General features: G+C 32.9%; 1 long non-coding RNA gene and 2 other non-coding genes across 3 annotated transcripts; 1 reads left to right on the top strand and 2 right to left on the bottom strand.

Moving 5' to 3' along the window:
• Positions 1 to 450: 450 nt before the first annotated feature.
• LOC121209769 (uncharacterized) lies at positions 451 to 776 on the bottom strand. The gene is made up of 3 exons (XR_005904882.1): positions 719 to 776; positions 568 to 636; positions 451 to 484 (listed from the first exon to the last, which is right to left on the bottom strand). It is a non-coding gene; the product is annotated as an uncharacterized lncRNA (long non-coding RNA).
• Positions 777 to 8,988: 8,212 nt separating this feature from the next.
• On the top strand, positions 8,989 to 9,095 carry LOC121210714 (small nucleolar RNA R71). The gene has a single exon (XR_005905827.1). It is a non-coding gene; the product is annotated as a small nucleolar RNA R71 (small nucleolar RNA).
• Positions 9,096 to 12,679: 3,584 nt separating this feature from the next.
• Positions 12,680 to 12,786, bottom strand: LOC121210439 (small nucleolar RNA R71). The gene has a single exon (XR_005905555.1). It is a non-coding gene; the product is annotated as a small nucleolar RNA R71 (small nucleolar RNA).
• Between the last annotated feature and the right edge of the window lie 1,989 nt (positions 12,787 to 14,775).

Genomic DNA, 14,775 nt, shown 5'->3' with positions numbered 1-14,775 from the left:
CTTTTCTAATGCAATCATCAGCGAGTATTCCATTGAATCAACTGAGTTTTATTTTTTGATAAGTAATTTTTTGAATGAAAAAAATTTGAGTTAAGTAATATTTTATGATAAGTATTATTTTAGCATCTTAACTAAATTTAATATTTTATCGAGTTAAGTAAAATTAAATTTGAGTCGTATCGAATAAAATTGAGTGAAATTATTCGAGTTCAATTAAAAAGGAAAACATATCAAATTAAAATCTTATTATAGTGTAACTAATTTATAAATATTTTCAAAAACAAAAATTTTAAAATAATTTGGAAACAAAATAGTTCTGCTCTAAACACAACTAGCAATTAAATCTATACAAAATCGCAGCCCCAAAATATTAATTTTTCCAAAATAATCATAATAAAACTATTATTGATTAGAATTTTGAAGTAAAACGTACATTAATAATTTCAACAACTTGGTCTACTCCACTCTCACCAGCAAACAGAGGCTGGAGTCAAGTAGAATTTGTTAAGTAAGTTAAATCGAAAATGCATAGAAATAAGGAAAAAAATTTAGCAACGAAACATGTACCTAGAACAGATGTCAATGGTTGTGGTGTATTTAGTTGCACCAAATATTAATTCAGGTGCTCGATAGTACCTAGAACAAATGTAAGATTATAAGAGTAGCACCAAATATATTTCAGTTTAAGCAAATATAAAAACTTTATCAATATCAGTACCAAATATTAATTCGAAGATTAAATGGCAGCTTCAGTTGAATCAATAGTTGCAGAAGGAGCAGGAGGCAGTAACTGATGCTGAATCTGGTCCAAACAGAAAGTGTTTTTTTTAGTGAAGCAGCAATCAAAAGAAAAATCTGATATGCCTTTGTATATATGCCATAGATATTTTGGGTTAACCTCATCTGAATTCCTAAAAGACATCAAAACTAGATAATGGATTCTAATTTTCCCAAATAAGCTAATTTAATTATAGAGAGAAATGAATCAAGCTGAAAAATGAATGTTATATTAATTTTCTTTTGGATTCTAAGTTCAAGCAGAGTCTTTAACAATTAACATGATACATTCATTTATATCTAGACAAGACAATCAAAGGCAGCCTGGTAATAACCTCAGCCCCTAATGACAATTAATTGTGTAATGACTAAAAAATAAAACTTAATTATAAAGAAATAAAAATTTGGGCAACAGAAAAAAAGAGGCAGCAGCAATGTTCTTAAACTTAATTCAGACATGAAAAGGGGAAATTTCAACATAAAATCTTTAGACAAATATAAAACATGGTTTGTTTCTTTCCATTAGAATCATGTAGCAGCATAGATGCCTAACAAACCTAACAAAGGAAAATATATTCATATTTTTTACATATATAGCCACATAATTCGACAAACCCAAATTGTAAACACATTCCAAGTTTAAATGGGAAAAAAAAAGAGGAGGGCAGAAATTAATTATACTAACAGAGTAGATGTGTTGAATGACGAGGAAAAGCTGGTAATGAGAGTTCTATTTCAGAAACAAGGATATCTGCCATAATACGGCTACTTGCTATATTATGCCATGATACAAGCAAATAACATAATTATAACATGAAAACAGAAATATTGCATATTGTATATAATACAAATTATTTATGTATCAAACTTTATAAGAATATAAAATAATTTAAACATGACCACATCATGAGAAAAACGAATGAACACAGATGGGTACACAACTTGTCAGGTCTACTTCCATCAAAATCAGACAGTAAAATTCATAAGTAGTTAAAAACTGTAAGAATCAATAATAGCTAACTTTAGCTTGTAAAGCAAAAAAAGGACATAAGCTGACACAGATGGGAAAACATTAGCAAGCTTGCAAGCAGTCAACAAAGCATCTTGAACTCTAGCAATCTGGTAAGTGTTTGAAGTTAAATACATTACCTTAAGCCGTCAATATTTTTGAGGTACTGAGAAGGATGTCTCAAAAGGACTCCATAGTACAGATGAACTATGTCATTGAGATTTGCTTTTACAAGATGATGTACAGAACATGCTTATACAAAAAAATATAGATGGAAAAGAGGGAGAGAAAAGCTAGCAGTATACTCGAATCATAGCGAAATTACATCTCTTATAGCCAAGAAATGATGCTATTGTGATATCCCGAATTAGGGCCTAATCGGAATAGTGATTTTGGGACCACAAATATGAGATAGAAATAATCATTTTATGATTATTTTGAGGTCTACGATATGATTTCATGATTGTGTGAAAATTTCGTGAAGAAATTCTATGCATAAAGTGCTTACTTTGAAGCTAGGGACTAAATTGAATAAGTTACAAAACTTGCATTCTAGAAGTTTCTAGTATGAAATTGCTTTGAAATATTAATTAGGAGGTCTTAAATAGAAATTTGACCAATTTCTAAGTTTATGGACAAAAATTGGACATGGATGGAATTTTTGAAAGTTTAATAAGGAAGGGCATTTTTGTCATTTTGATATTAAATGAAATAAAATGGGAAAAATAACACAAAAATGATCATCTTCTCCATAAGTTGCTGCCAAATTTTGCTCTCCACCATAGCTAGGGTCTCAGCACTTTTAAGCCTTGATTGTAAGTGATTTCTATGCCCGTTTTTAATGTTCTTTACATTTTTGAAATCTTCGTAGCTCGGTTTACCTCTTTCTACCAATATTTTGAGCTAGGGTTTATATTTAAAAATTTAACCATGAATGATATGCATGAATTTTGATGTTTTATGGTAGAATATGAAGCTTGAGATTGTGTTAAACGACTTTTGCTAAGTGATTTTACGTAAAAACAACTAAAATGACATAATCGGTAAAAATACCTAATGTTCATAAGTACATGTTAGAGTGAGAATTAGATGTTGCTGTAGAAGGGAAAAATGATCAGCATATCATAAAACATAAGAAAATAGGATGAAGTTTAATTTACGAGATTTGGGGCAAAAGTGTAAATATGTAAAAGTTTAGGGCCAAAATTATAATTTTTCTAAAATATGATTTTGGGTTGATTTGAATAATACAAGTCCTAATTAGGCTATATTTGAAATGATAGAGCAAGGAAAATCGAAATTCGGGCTAAAATTGGCAAAATACCAAGTTGTGGACAAAATGGTAAAAATGACCATTTTCACATACGAGGTAAGTTCATATGTAAATATTGTAATATAAATGTTATTTAAATGATTTAATGCTATTTATACGATATTATGATTGTTATCATGCAATTCTATGCTTTGTGATCATTGTTGGACAACATGCAAAAATTTTATGAATTATGTGAAAAATGTGAAAGACTACAGAAGTATCGTCATTGGTATTCCAAGGAGAATGGTAAAGAAGTACGAACGAGGAAAGTCCCGTTGAACTTTAGGAATAGATTCGGATATTTGGGCATCCGAACTCGTTGAGTTGAGTCCGAGTTCGTGAGATGTAACTAGGCATCCGAACTCATTGAGTTGAGTTCGAGTTCACTTATGGATGCGAACGTCCGAACTCATTGAGTTGAGTCCGAGTTCGTGAAATGTAACTAGGCATCTGAACTCGTTGAGTTGAGTCCGAGTTCACTTATGGATGCGAACGCCCGAGCTCGTTGAGTTGAGTCCGAGTTCGCTTATGGGCGGGTTACATGGTAGCTTGGCTACATATGTGGCACTTATGTGCAAACTTTCCATGTATCCGAGTTATATTCCGATGTGTTCAACGGGTAAAATTCTAGTGAAATGGAAGAATACTCAAGATGCAAGTGACGTATTGGTAAGTGTTGTGGAATGGGCACTTTGGACAGGTATGTACTTAACCCTTGGGTTGAGACTTGATACGGTAACAATAATGTAGTAAGACGATGAATGATGAATAGAAATGTGATATATGTTTTGGTGATATTATGCTAATGTTGGTTGGTATAATTGCTTTGTTAAGTTATTTTTTATTTGCATATGAACTTACTAAGCAGTTATGCTTACTCCTTCCCTTCAATTCCTTGTAGTTTTGACAAGCCAGTTTGGAGATCAGGACGGTTGGAGGCACGCTCACACTATCAACGGACCATCTCAGTATGGTGGCTTGCATATTTTGGGAATATGTCATGTATAGCATTATAATCCTTTTGTGTATATAATCTTATGATATAGATCATGGATGGCATGGAAATGTTTGAGAATGATTAGCTATTGGAGTGGCTAATCGAGATTATATTTGATAACACGTATGCTTTATGTGCTAACTAATCTATGGAAATCCATAAAATGGTGAAATTGGCTATAAAACTGAATCACACAGCAGCAGTGATGTGAGTTTGAAAAATCACTAAAACTATTAGAGATAGAATTAGATGATGAATAAAATATAGAATTTAAGCTTAATGAATCTATTTTCATGTGGAAGAAACAAAATAGGTAAAAGAGTTGTATTTTATGAAATATTTACGTTTTGGTGAAACAGGGTCAGAGCAATTTCTAAATCCCCTGTTCTAAATTTAAAAATTTACCATAAATTGTAAAAAAAACAATTAGGAGTTTTACCTTATATGTATGAAATCCTTATTGCGTCTAGTTTTTTAAGAAACAAACGGCATAGTCATTGAAACTCTGGACAGGGATATATCTAATCCGTAATTCACAGGGGTCAGAGTAGCCTAACCCTGAAATAGGGGAGAATTTAACTAATAAACTGTACTAATTGGCCTAACAAAAAATTCTATGAAAATTTTAGTAAGTATATATATGAGTCTATTTTTAGGGAAAATTTACGAAATTTGATTTTGAGTTTCATAACTCAAGATATGAATTTTTTATCAACTGTGACGCAGTTAGCCAGCTTGTTTGGAAATTCTAAAATAAATTGTTTGAGCTGTTTAATAAATGAATTAAGTCCGTTAACACCTCGTGCTTGAATCCAGCGATGGTCTCGGGTACGGGGCATTACATTTTGTGGTATCAGAGCTATGGTTTAGTCGGTTCTCAGACTAACCTAGCATGTGCAAGAGTCTAGTTATTCATGCCACGGATCCGTGATAGTGAGATGCCTTCCGACGCGTATGAGCACCGTCTTGTTTAGACAGAGGTACTCTCCAACCAAGCTGCACTAACCATGTTCAATGTGATGCGAAGGTGTTTGAATAAAATTATGATTATGATGAGTCTCGATTCAGAAAAGTATGAATAAAAGTTTATGTTATATATATATGTGATAACTCGTGGGATGAAAGTTCATGTTGTGATAAATATCCATACTTTCTTAATGCTCATATGATGTAGTGCACTTGGCTTACTTGATAAGATGCACGGGATAACGAGAAATTTGTAGAGGTATGAGTAAAGGTTCCTAATATCATGATATGAATGAAAATGTCATTGCCTTGATTGAACATTGAATGTTGATGAATGTTAATGATATTTTTTATAGGATAAATGATTATAATAAAATGAATTTATCTATGTTAAATTGTTTGGATTGAATTATATGATTGTAATGATATGTATATGATGATGCACGAAATGAAAGTTGTGATTGTGATGCAAATATCTATGTTTGTTTAGCCCTTATATGATGTCATGAGTATGATTTGTTTGAGTAAATGAATGGATAAGTATGATTTGGACTGAATTAAAACGACGTCGTTTACTTTTTTTTTTGCGTCATTTTTTAAAAAAAACGCTGCTAATCCCTTAAATCTCTAATTAAATTTTACTTGAATTTTTTCATATTTATAAATACTTAACGTAAATTTATTTAAACCTAATGATATTGTTGTAATTTTTTTTATAAATATATACATGTTATTTTCATTTGATATTTATTAATTTTTTAAATATAAACAAGTTAAATATTTTTAATTATTATTTTTTTTCTATTAGTTGTTGAATTATATGTAAGTTGTGGATTTAGTCATTTTATTTTCATTTTGTTATTTTTAGTCATTGCAATTTTCAAATTTTAAAATTGTAGTATTAATTAAATGGTATTAAATTCATTAAGTTTTGCTATTTCTAAAATCTAATGTAACAAACATATTACTCACAAAAGCCAGTTACAGATTTAACGGTTGTCATTTGTGTCAAAATTAAAATTTCAAATTTCAAAAAGTATAGTGACCAATAATAATCTAATTGGATAACATGAACTCAACCTACAACTTTACGCACAATACCAAGACTAATAGCATAATTTAACCAAACATATATAATTGCTATCATTTGAGTGATCATGACTAAAATTTTAAATTTTGAAAAGTACAAATGATAAAATTGATCGATTTGAAAAATACAAGGACTAAAACTAATCAAATTAAAATATAAGGACTAAATACACATTTTACATATAGTACATGGGATAATAGCATAATTTGCCTTTTTTTTAAAAAAATTAATACAACTATGATTCAAACCCAAATTACTCTTGAAATATATGAAAACGACGTCGTTTCCTTTAAACTACTATGTTTTTTGCGGAAAAACGCCGCTAATCCCCTAAATCTCCATATAAAACGACGCCGTTTTCGTTATACTATTTTGGTTTTTAGTGGCGATTTTTCAAAAAACGCCGCTACTCCCCTAAATATCCAATTAAAACGACATCGTTTTTGTTGAACTGCTATGTTTTTTGCGGCGTTTTTTCAAAAACGCCGCTAATCCCCTAAATCTCCAATTTTAACGACGTCGTTTCCTTTAAACTACTATCTTTTTTGCGGCGTTTTTTAAAAAAAGGCCGCTACTCCCCTAAATATCCAATTAAAACGACTCCGTTTTCGTTAAATTGCTATGTTTTTTGCGGCGTTTTTTAAAAAAACGCCACTAATCTCTTAGTTTTTATATTTCATTTTTATTTGTTATATTGTATGACAACTTTGAAATTTTAAGTTTAAATTTCACTTAAATAAATTAAGTGTAGAGGAATTAATTTGAATTGAATTATTTTTAATATATCAAAATATTTTTAGATTAAATCTTAAACCATTTAATTTATATAAAGTTTATCTATTATCTCTTAAATAATTTAAACTATAATTATAATTTTAATATAATATTCAAATTGATATTATCTCTTTTACAATTATATAAGAAATCGTTTAATATATAAATTAAAAAATACTGATTAATCATAACCCTAAACCTCTAACCCCTGTCCCATAAACACTAACTCTAAGCCCTAAATTATAAAAGCTAAATTCTTAACCCTAAACATAAAATGATGTTATATCAATAATTGTGTTAATAATTTACAATAACTGGATCAAATTAAAGTTCATGTATACAATTGCACACTAAACCGTTGTTCATGTATGATTTTGGGATTTAACCTATCTTGATATATATATTTTTTAAAATAATAATTTATATTTATCTTATTTAGATTTATATTATAAAAAAATCCAAGATACACAAGTTATGTAGTTCACCATATTTATCCCCAAACCCTAAAATTTAAATCATAAACCTCACACCTCAAACCCTAAACCCTAAATCTTAGACCAACATACACCTTAAACCTTAAATATATATATTACAAGGGACAAAGGAAATTAAAAAGGAATTTTATTGCTTATCTAAACTCTAAAATAAATTGATTTTTTGTCATTTTATCAAAAACTCTAACCCTTAAACCCTAATAGCCTAACCCCTAAAACCATTAACAATACTAAGACCATAACCATAAAATAATAAACTCTAAACTCAAAACTCTAATCACAAAATAATAAAATAATATATCATAAACCCTAAAACCCCAAACCATAGATATTAAACCTTAAATCCTAAAATAAAATGATTCTTTTGCAGCGATCTTTAGCAGCGTTTTTTAAAAAGTGCCGCTAAAGATCGATCTTTTAAACAAAGGGCGATGTCGTTTTGGTCAACTTTTTTTTGCGGCACTTTTTAGAAAATACCGCTAATGTTTTATCTTTAGTGGCACTTTCTAAAAAGCGCCGCTAATACTCGATCTTTAGTGGCGTTTTTCAAAAAGCGCCACTAAAGATCGATCTTCTAAACAAAGGGCGACGTCGTTTTGGTCAACTTTTTTTGCGGCGCTTTTCAGAAAACGCTGCTAATGCTTGATCTTTAGCGGTGCTTTTGGGAAAACGCCGCTAATGTTTTATCTTTAGCGGCGTTTTCTAAAAAGCGCCGTTAATTCTCAATCTATTGCGGTGTTTGTTTCATAAACGCTGCTAATTCTTGACCTTTTACGGCGTTTTTGTCACAAACGCCACTATAGCTCTAATCTTTTTTGGTGTTTTATCACTAGCGCCTCTAATGTACAACTTTTGCGGCGTTTTTGGTTCAAACGCCACTAAAAGTGCCGCTAAAAGCCTGTTTTGCTGTAGTGAAAGCTGGCCTATCTGAGTTTCGAGCCCTTGGATTGACGGTTGTTGATTTTTAAGTGCTGTTTCAGTGTTCTGAAAATGGGTTTCTGACACTGATATAAACTTTGAGAGCATCTCTTCTAGGTTCGGCTTCTTTTCCTGTTGGTAGGGTGGTTGTTGGTAGCCTGGAGGTGGTCTCTGATTTCCTTGGCCTCCCCATGAGAAATTTGGGTGGTTCCTCCAACCTGCATTGTAAGTGTTACTATATGGATTGTTTTGAGATCGAGAATTATTACCCTTGTAATTTAACTGCTTGTTATCCATGTTGTGGCCATAAGGTTGGTATTCCGAATGGCTTGCTCCACCTCCACTTGCTTCGCACTGCATTACTAGGTGAACCTGTGAAGAACTAAGAAAACCATCAATTTTCTTATTCAAAAGTTCTACCTGATTAGAGAGCATGGTGACCGAATCGACGTTATAAACACCGGCTATTTTTATTTGCTTTGTCCTCATGACTTGCCACTGATAGTTATTCAGTGACATCTCTTCTATAAACTCATAAGCATCTTTAGGTGTTTTATTATTGATGGTTCCACCAGCAACTGCGTTAACCATTTGCCGAGTCGAAGGATTCAGGCCATTATAGAAGTTTGAACCTGAAGCCAAAGCGGTAACCCATGGTGAGGGCACTTTCTCAGTAAGTCTTTGTATCTCTTCCATGCATCGTAAAGAGTTTCTAAGTCCATCTGCACAAACGAAGAGATATCATTACGTAATTTGGTCGTTTTAGCCAGCGGGAAATATTTTAATAGAAATTTTTCGGTCATTTGTTCCCAAGTAGTGATTGGCCCACGTGGTAATGAGTTCAACCATTATGTAGCTTTGTTTCTCAATGAAAAAGGGAATAACTAAATGAATGGCATCATCAGAAACACCATTAATTTTAAATGTATCGTATAGTTCCAAGAAGTTTGCTAAGTGAGCGTTGGGATCCTCATCCTGCAAACCATCAAACTGAACAAATTGTTGTATCATTTGAATAGTGTTAGGTTTTAGTTCAAAAGTATTTGCAGCTACAGCAGGTCTAACTATGCTTGATTCAGTTCCTGTTAAAGAAGGTTTAGCATAATCATACATAGTGCGTGGAGCAGGATTTTGATTAACCACAATTACAGGAGGTAGCTGATTGTCTTGGTTTTCAGCCATCTCTTCAGTTGGGGGTTGAGTATCGTCCTCTTGCTCATTCTCTGTGTATCTTAAGCTTTGCCTTATTTCTCTTTGGTTTCTGCGAACTGTGCGATCGATTTATTCGTCAAAAAGTAGTGGTCCTGACGGGTTTCTTCTAGTCATAAATTATAAAAACATGCCAAGAGAAAGAAAAAGTAAATTAATAAATAATAAATAATAAAATAAAATAAAATTGCAAGGAAAATAAATGGCTAAAGTAATAAAAATTGAGCGTTCGTAATATCTTAGTTCCCCGGCAACGGCGCCAAAAACTTGATCGCGTTATTTCGTGATAGGTTTTAAATATTTATACTTAATCGTTCTTGAAACTAACTATTATCGCAATGTAAGCAAGTGTACCTATCGAACAGTAGTATAGTTTTAGCAAGACCGGATTGTCGAACCCAAAGGAACTAAAAGTACTAGTAATGACTGTCTTTTTATTATCTAGCCTAAGAATCTAACTAATTATCTAAACTAAGAACTCACAGAGAATAGAATTGGGGAATTACTTTTGGGAAAATCGATTGAATTAAGACAATACATAAGGAAAAATCCACCTAGACTGTACTTGTTATTCTGGCTCCGAATCGGACAATTTATTCATTTAACTTGTTCCGTGGAGATCCCTAAGTTATGTTATTATCCCTATTCAAGACTAATAACATCTAATCCCTATATTGAATAATTGAGACTTTTCTCTAATTAACACCCTAGGGTTGCATTAACTCGATCTATGAATCCCCTTATTAGGTTTCACCCTAATCCGGTAAAATCTTGTCACCTTATATTTAGGCACGCAAATAACTCTGCTTAATTATGACAAATGTACTCTTAGACAGGGTCTATTCCTCCTCTGAATAAGAGCTTATCTTGAATTAGTATCCTGGGATATCAAAACAAGAATTAAGAACACATAATTAAGAATAAGTTAAATATTTATCATACAATTCAGAAAATAATAACAAGATTCGTCTTAGGTTTCATTCCCCTTAGGTATTTAGGGGTTTTAGTTCATAACTAAATAAGAAAACATCTCAGTATAATAAAGAATACAAAACATAAAGAAAACCCAAAACTCTTGAAGGGGAAATTGAGGAGAGATCTTCAGTCTTAATGATGAATCCGGCTTCTGAGATGGACTAATCGGCTTCTTTGGAGTAATTTCTTACTCCCTCCCTGTGTGTCTCCCTTTCTTCCTCCTCTAGGGTGTATTTATAGGCTTTGGAATGCCTAAGAGCCCTCAAAATTAGCATTTTCTAAATTGGACTCAACTTGCGCTCGGCAGGGACAAGCCCGTGTACGATTATTTCAAGCCGTGCTCGAGCCTGCCAAATTGACACGACCGTGTGGTCTGCCCGTGTGAGGAAGTCCAGACCGTGTTGATTTCGTACTTTGGCCCATTTTCTCCGTTTTTGGCCCGTTTCTCGTTCCTTTCGCTCTCCTATGCTCTCCTAAGTATAAAACATGAAATTAAAGCATTAGGAGCATCGAATTCACCAATTCTAAGGGAAAATCATCCATAAAATGCGTTAAACATGGGGTAAAAATATGTATATATTACGGTTTATCATGTATTAAATTGATAATTAAATTTATTTATTTAGATCCAGAAAATTCAATTACGAAGCTAGATCGAGGAAAAGAAAAAGTTCGAGATCAGTAGATTTGTGTATACGAACAAGTATCGAGGTAAGTTCGTGTAACTTGAATTATATTCTTAAATGCTTGAAATGTATGTTATTTATTTGAATATGATTTGAATGTTCATTATATGAAAATTGATGAAACATTGATTTATTTGATAAAAAGGGGAAGAAATCCCGGTTGAATGAAAGAAAATTTCGATGGGCCTCTGAAAAGGAATTGACAGTAAAAAATATCTAGCCCGGACGAGTGATTCTATCCTGATATAGCCCTCCCAAAGAATATGTGTAAAATGAATTTAGCCCGGACGAGTAATCCGAACAGGGTCTGAATTTAGCTTGGACTAGTAATTCAGATCCAAGCTCATTAAAGTAATTGTTACTGCAGGGGATTTAGCCTGGATTAGTAATCCCGACAATACTCTATAAGTTTATATTACAGGGGATTTAGCCTGGACTGGTAATCCCGCTGTAAGGATGAGGTTCACAGGCGTGTGCTCTCTGAAATGGAAATGTGCACAAATGAATATGAATTGACGGACCCGGAAATGTACACTAAAAGTGTACCTCTGAAAATCCATCGAAAATTTCGAGAAATTCAACGGGATAAATATGGAAAAATAATAAGGGAAATGGAAATCATGGTATTGATGAGTTCATCAATCATGGTATATATATTATTGACACATGAAAATTATTCATCAATCATGGTATATATATTATTGACACATCGAAATTATTGTACTAACTTGAATGTTGAGTTTGTGCATGTTAGGGTAATAATGCATTGAATGGATATATGAATGTTTATTGCATTGTATTGAAAATATTAGATAAGTATAATTCTTGTTACATGAGCTTATTAAGCACTATCAACTTCAAGATTTCGGTATATCAAGAAACTTTATTTTGGAAATCAATGGCATGTATAAGCTAATAAAGTAAATGTTAATGTGATATGAATGTAAGGTCAGCCATTGGTATGGCTAACAAATCTTGGTTTTGATATGTGATGAGGTTATCTTATAAAAACGCATGAATCTATCTTGAAAATATGTTGAATTGGATTGGTTGATGTGGATTGGTCACGGTTTAATATGGTAGGGAAGGTTAGATATCTATAAAGGGGCTATATTGAGTAAAAAAAAATTAATTCGTAAACTCCGGTAATGCCTCGTACCCTATTCCGGCAATAAGTACAGGTAGGGGGTATTACAAATCAAATGATACAATAGTTTGTTTAGTTTGATGGTTTACAGGACGAGAATCCAAACACTCATTTAGCAAATTTTCTAGAATTCTGCGACACCTTTAAAATCAATGGTGTTTCTGACGATGTCATTCTCCTTTGGTTATTTCCCTTTTCACTATGAAATAAGGCTAAACAATGGTTGAACTCGTTACCACGAGGGTCAATCACTACTTGGGAACAAATGACCGAATTTTTTTTAAAATTTTTGCTTAAATATTTTTCACCAGCTAAAATGGAAAAGTTAAGGAATGATATCTCTTCTTTTATGCAGATGAATTTAGAAACACTTTATGATGCATGGGGAAAATACAAAGATTTATTGAGAATGTGCCCTCACCATGGGTTACCTCTTTGGCTACAGGTTCAAACTTTCTACAATGGTTTGAATCCTTCCACTAGACAAACGATTGACACAGCTGCCGGTGGAACCATTAATAATAAGACATCTGAAGAGGCTTATGAGTTCATAGAGGAGATGTCACTGAACAATTATCAGTAGCAAGTCATGAGGACAAAGCCGACCAAAGCAGCAGGTGTTTTTAACATCGACTCGATTACTATGCTTTCAAATCAGGTAAAACTCTTGAATAAAAAGATTGATGGTATATTTGGTTCTACGCAGGTACATCAAGTAATGCAGTGCGATGCAAGTGGAGGTGGAATGAGCAATTTAGATACCCACCCTACGGCCCCAACATGGAGAACAAGCAAATGAATTATATAGGTAATAATCCTCGACCTCAAAGTAATCCTTACCGTAACACTTACAATACAGGTTGGAGAAACCACTCAAATTTCTCATAGGGAGGCCAAGGGAATCAGAGACCACAAACCCCTCCAGGCTTCCAACAATAACCTTACCAGCAAAAGAAAAAGTCAAACCTTGAGGAGATGATGACAAAGTTTATTTCAGTAGCGGAAACCCATTTTCAAAACATTGAAACTGCACTTAAAAATCAACAAGCATCAATTCAAGGGCTCGAGAATCAAATAGGACAGCCGGATAAGATGATTTCAGAGAGACCACCAAGAAGTCTACCTAGTAACACCGAACCCAATCCAAAAGAGCATGTGAAAGCAGTTACACTAAGGAGTGGGAAAGTGTTAGCTGGATCTGAAAAAAATCTACCACAAGAAGCTGACAGAAACGAAGATGAGGAGGAAAAACCCAAAAACAATGAAAAACCGATCTAAGGGAATATAAACCACCAATCCCGTATCCAACAAAGTTGAAGAAAGACCACATGGATGCACAATTCAGTAAATTTCTTGAACTTTTTAAACAGTTGCATATTAACTTACCTTTTGTTGAAGCTATCTCGCAGATGCCTACATACGCAAAATTTTTGAAGGAGCTTCTAACAAAAAAGAGGAAGTTTGAAGAGTTGTCTACAGTAGAACTCAACGAGGAATGCTCGGCCATACTCCAAAATAAACTGCCAACCAAACTGAGAGATCCAAGAAGTTTCACTATTCCCTGCTTAATTGGTAGTTTAAATGTTGAAAACGCACTAGCTGATTTAGGCATTAGCATTAATTTGATGCCTTACAAAATGTTCAAGCAACTTGGCCTTGGGGAGCCAAAACCTACTAGGATGAGTATTCAACTAGCTGATAGATCCGTTAAATATCCTAGGGGAATTATTGAAGATGTACTCGTAAAAGTAGATAAATTCATATTCCCTGTTGATTTTGTTGTGCTTGACATGGATGAGGATGTTGAGGTGCCTTAAATTTTAGGTCACCCATTTTTAGCCACTGCTAGGGCTATTATTGATGTGGGTGATGGTAAGCTTGTGCTTAGGGTAGGTAACGAAGAGATTATTTTTAAAATTTATGATGCCATGAAATTTTCTAGATGACAAGATTACTCCTGTTATTTTATTGATTCTATTAATCATGCTACTCAAGATTCTTTACAGGAAATCATACAGAAGGACACCTTGGAACTGTGTCTTGCCCAAGGAGAGGAGGTAAGTGACAATGATTCTGCGATAGGTAAGACAAAAGCTGAACTAAATTCTAATAAGCCTTCATTGAGACAGAAGATTTATGAGGGTATTGAGGTAAACAATGAATTAAAATTAAAAGTCTCTGTTGAAGAACATCCTAAATTTGAATTAAAGCAACTACCAAATCATCTAGAATATGCGTTCCTTGGAAATAATTCCATATTACCAGTGATCATTGCTTCAGATTTACAGCCAACCGAAAAGGATGGATTACTTCAAGTATTGAAGGAGCATAAAAGAGCTATAGCTTGGAAGATTTCTGACATAAGAGGGATTAGTCTTTCTTTCTACACACATAAAATTTTAATGAAAGATAAATATA

The sequence above is a fragment of the Gossypium hirsutum genome, chromosome A11 (genome assembly GCF_007990345.1).
Source record: "Gossypium hirsutum isolate 1008001.06 chromosome A11, Gossypium_hirsutum_v2.1, whole genome shotgun sequence".
NCBI lineage: Eukaryota > Viridiplantae > Streptophyta > Magnoliopsida > Malvales > Malvaceae > Gossypium > Gossypium hirsutum.
Note: the sequence above shows the minus strand (reverse complement) of the source record. Positions and strands in the feature narration are given on the sequence as shown.